This window comes from Tiliqua scincoides, chromosome 2, assembly GCF_035046505.1.
Source record: "Tiliqua scincoides isolate rTilSci1 chromosome 2, rTilSci1.hap2, whole genome shotgun sequence".
In the NCBI taxonomy this organism is placed as follows: domain Eukaryota; kingdom Metazoa; phylum Chordata; class Lepidosauria; order Squamata; family Scincidae; genus Tiliqua; species Tiliqua scincoides.
The window spans coordinates 49,047,738-49,052,488 of NC_089822.1; the positions used below are offsets into that span (position 1 = coordinate 49,047,738).

General features: G+C 46.3%; 1 pseudogene; it reads left to right on the forward strand.

Moving 5' to 3' along the window:
• Positions 1-275: 275 nt before the first annotated feature.
• LOC136643084 (5S ribosomal RNA) lies at positions 276-395 on the forward strand (annotated as a pseudogene).
• The last annotated feature ends 4,356 nt before the right edge of the window (positions 396-4,751 follow it).

The following is a 4,751-nucleotide window of genomic DNA, read 5'->3' on the forward strand; positions in this document are numbered from 1 at the left end:
CTCCATACCCATGGCTGATAGGAATGTGTTTCTGGTTGGCTGTGAGCCTTGGTTGATAAACCTATGGAAATATTAATACAATAAAACAAATATTCATCATGAAAGTTGTAATCATTTGCACAAGCTAATGTGTCTGCATAATAAGGCTCACAGTGCAAGAAATGGGGCAAATTGGCATATAGAGAATCCATCAGAGTCCTGAAACTCCAAGGGGTTTAAAAAGCAAATTTCTAGGCCCTTCAAAAAGAGGGAACATTTTCAAGGATGATGATGATGATGGCAGCAACTGTTACCCTGCACATGCCCGATCTCGTCTGATCTCGGAAGCTAAGCAGGGTCAAGCCTGGTTAGTACCTGGATGGGAGACCGCCTGGGAATACTGGGTGCTGTAGGCTTATACCATAGTCTTTCGAGACTGAAGGTTGCCAACCAACCACCATTTCAAGGATGAAGACAACATGTGCTGAATGCTCTAACACTAGAGGTCCTAAGAGGAATCTCCTGGATTGGAGATCTTCCAACTCTGCACAGCTTCCTACCCCTCCTCGTGGGGAGCTGTTATCACCCACTAACATCCTATTCTCCATTCCCCTCTATTTGTTCACAATTTGGCCACTAGGATACAACTTAACTGACAGCAGCATTCTCTAAGTCTTACCTATACACTACTTTGATCTGTTAATGCCATTTCTGATGCTGAACAAAGTACAGTGGTGCCTTGCAAGACGAAATTAATTCGTTCCGTGAGTTGTTTCGTTTTGCGAAATTTTCGTCTTGCAAAGTGCAATTTAAAAAAAAAAAAAAAAGGAAAAAAAATTCATCTTGTGAAGCACGGCCATAGAAAAATTCGTCTTGCGAGTCACCAAAAAAATCAGAAAACGCTTTCGTCTTGCGAGTTTTTCGTTGCGCGAGGCATTCGTCTTGCGAGGCATCACTGTATTTTAGGACTAATTTATACATAACTTATGCAACTCGTATAATTGATTCTTTTGCAGGCTTAGAGCCCAATCCTGAGCTCGGCGCGCCAGCTCACACTGTCGCAAAAGTGCTGTAAGGCATGTTTGTGAAACCTGCCTGAGAATGGGGCGATTGCGCTCCGCCTCTGCAAAATGGGAAGCAGAGCGCGATTGCCCCACTCTCAATTTCCTTGACCCGGGGAGCACTGCAGGCACTCGTGCACGGCTCCCTGTAGCCAAGGATGGCTGCTGCAGGGACTGGAGGGTGCACCCCAGTCCCTGCAGCCCGGTCAAAAGGGAACGTGGAGCAATCGCGCACTGCTTCCGGTTTAGCGGAGTGGGGCGCAATCGCTTCGCTGTCACCTTCCCTGACCTGGGGAGCCCTGCCAAAGGTCGCACAGGGCTCCCTGCACCCCCGCGGGGCTGCAGGGGGCTTGGGCAAGTGCACCAAGCCCCTGCAGCCCCCTGAGCATCGCGATCCTGGGGATTGCGCCACTGCCTCCCCCTGCAAAGACTTACTGCGGGATTCAAACTCCCTGCGAGTTTGAAAACAGCAGCTTTAGCTCATGTACAGATATCACAAACTAAAATTAAAGATCTTTATGTTTTCAAGAATCCAAGTCAAAACCTCATGAAGACAAAATAAGGGCGATCAAAGGGGAAATGCAAGTAAAAATATTGAGAAATGTTAGCCATCTTTTCTTTTGAAAGACTGAGAATGATACCCCAAAAGCTTTAACTCAATGTAAGTTTATGATCAACAATTTGGGGAAGGAGAAATGATAATACATAATGATGGCCTATTGCTAAAGTAAATTTGTTACATAAATGAAGCCCTGATTTGAGCTTCACTAGGTAGAAAGGATCTTGGGTAGACACCTGGGTTGGGAAATATCTTTGTGGATTGAACTACTTATTTATAAAACACTTGTTTTAAATAAATTTGAGGCAGCTCCAAACAAGAATTTAGAATCACAGATGCTAAAATACTACATGACTCAGTATGAAACAGCTCCTCATATCTTACACTTGCCAAGTTTCTGTTATGACATTGTGCAACTTGTTCACAGTTAAAGGTGATTTTAATAGACATACGTCTATTAAAAGACAAAAAAGATTTTAATAGAACCAGCAAGGGTTGGATGCAGCCACAAAGGAAAATAAATGAAGGGTTTTGAGAGCATTTCTAAGAGTGTAGAGTTCCTAAGAGCAGAACTACAGAAGAATCTCATGAGTAGAGCCTCCACATCCCATCACATCTTGAGGGTATCATCCACCACTGAAGCCATCTGCACAGGCACACCCTGGTCTCTCCCTCCAACCTTTCACATTCCCTTAATTGCTTTCAAATAGAAGAGTCTAGATCAGGGTTTCTCAAACTGAGGGTCATGACCCACTTGGAGGGTCACAACCAGATTATTAGTGGGTCGCAAAGCTTTAGCTAATAGCTGAGAAGGCAAATGTATGGAGCCTTATGGAAAGTGAAACAGCCACATTGTGTGCTTACTCGTGGGTAGGCAAACTTGCCATAGTCATTGGAAAGGGCAGACTGAGAAGAATCCAACAACACCAGAATGGTCCTGATCCGATGAATGCAGCCCCCCCAAAAACAAACAAGAAGGAACTCCCTCCCTCCAAGCTGACAAATGTATTTAGCCCTATGGAAAGTGAAACTAATAGCCCAATCCTAACTTACCAATCCCCTTACCCTGAGGAAAGCCACTGCAGTCCCAATGGGGCTACTCGGATCTGCACCACCTCAGGAGATGGTGCAAATCCAAGCAGCCCAGGACTGCCCCAGGCTGCCCAGGAACAGGGTTAGGAGCTGGCATAAGTGCCAAATCATGGCCCCACCTCCTGCTCCCCGTCCACCCTGGAAATGCCTGTGGCGCCCCCTCCCCCCACCCTTAATGCCTCCCTCCTGCCTCCTTCCTGCTCTTCCCAGGCCCCTCCAGACCTCTGCGTCACCTGAGCTCAACTGACACAAACGTCCCAAGGCCCACAGTGGTGCAAGGAGGCTGGCACACATCCATGTGCCGGCCTAACTCCCCTCAGAATGGCGCAAAAGTGCTTTATGGCACTTTTGTGACACTCCCAGGTGCACTGCCCAGGCTGCAGTTTGGATTGTGCCTTTAGCTACACATTCACATTTACTCATGAGTAAGCAAACGTGCCTTGGCTCTTGGTCAGGTCAGGCAAAGTGGAATGCAAGGCCACCAGAATGGTCCCAATCTGATGAAAGTGGAGCTCAACAAATGCTCCAGAAGGCAGCCACCCCATCAAAAGAATAAAACAGAGGCTTAAGCTGGCAAGGTGAATTTTTTTTCTTTTTTTTAGACTTGTAAGCTAGGGGGGTCTTGATAGTGACATGCTTTAAATAGAAGAACTTAAATTAAACTGGGCACTGGGTAAGGCCAAAAATCTTACTGAAGTTATTGCAGGCAGGCTATAGAGAAAATTCACTTGGTGGCTTCCCCTTATTTAGTTATTTGTTTTACTTTAATTATTTATAATTATTTGTTTTAATTTGCTTAATGATGTCACTTCCAGCCATGACATAATTTTTGGTGGGTCCCAGACAAATCATCATTCTAAAAAGTGAGTCCCGGTACTAAAAGTTTGAGAACTATTGGTCTATATGATGAACTACCTTCTTATGACAACACCCAGAATATAGCTGGGGGGGAATAGTCAGTACTGCAGGCACTGCAACAAGCTGTATAAGTGACCCTTCCCACTCACTGTCGCAGCCATTCCAGGCAGTGACAGCAAGACATAGGAGATGCTGTTTGGTTTGGTGAGAGCTTGAGTATTGCCATCGCTGCCCAGAATGGCTCTGGTGGTGAGTGGGAGGGGCCACTTACACAGAGCGTGGTGATACCTGCAGTACTTACCAGTCACGGACCTCCGCAGCCCTGTGCCTGGGGCAAAGCTCTGCGATGGCACCCCACGGACTATTGCCACCCCACTGTGCAGAAATCTGCCCTCCCTACTCACCAGAGACTCACGGAGCCTCATATGACCTCCTCCCATGCCGCGGAAACCTCTGAGGTTTCCCGGTGCTACAAACTGTGCTTCTGGCAAACTGGAAGCACAGTTTCCACCAGCTTTTCCGCTGGGTCCTAGCAGCCAGCGCCTGGGGCATTTGCCCCAGGGAAGTCTATGGCAGGCACGCAACTGGTACTTACCGTATTCCCCTCCAGGTACACTACAGACAACACCACTGGAGTTATCAGATGCATTGTATTTTATATGCAGTAACACGTAGTAACAATAACCTCCTTGATTCTCCTAAATTGCTAACTTGGCTATGGTGGAAGCCAATGCTTGCCAGAGTGTGTCTAAGGAGAATAACAGTACATCTTGTGGTCAAAACTATATTATTTACATTTATAAAATTCTCCAAACACAGTAAGATCTACACTACATCTTCATGCGACAGCAACTATTCTGTTGTTGCAGTGCCCAGGTGGCTTGCTGTGACATACTAAATGTATAAATAGTTACACGTCAGCCTACGGAGGCCCCTATAGCCTCTCACTAGAGATTCAGAACTAGATGCTGAGGGAGATAGGGAGCTACAAAGACATGTTCTGGCACAGAACAAGATGAAAGGCTGTGCACAAGATGAATCCAGCTGTTAGCAAGAAGCAAACATTGTAGCAAGAGGAGCTCTGCAACAACTGCTGTCATTAGTCACCTATATTGCTTCTTGAAGGCCAGTTTATATCACCCACTGTGCACAACCAGATGTGGCTTGACTACAGCTTTGCTTGAACTGGAGCCATGACCCAA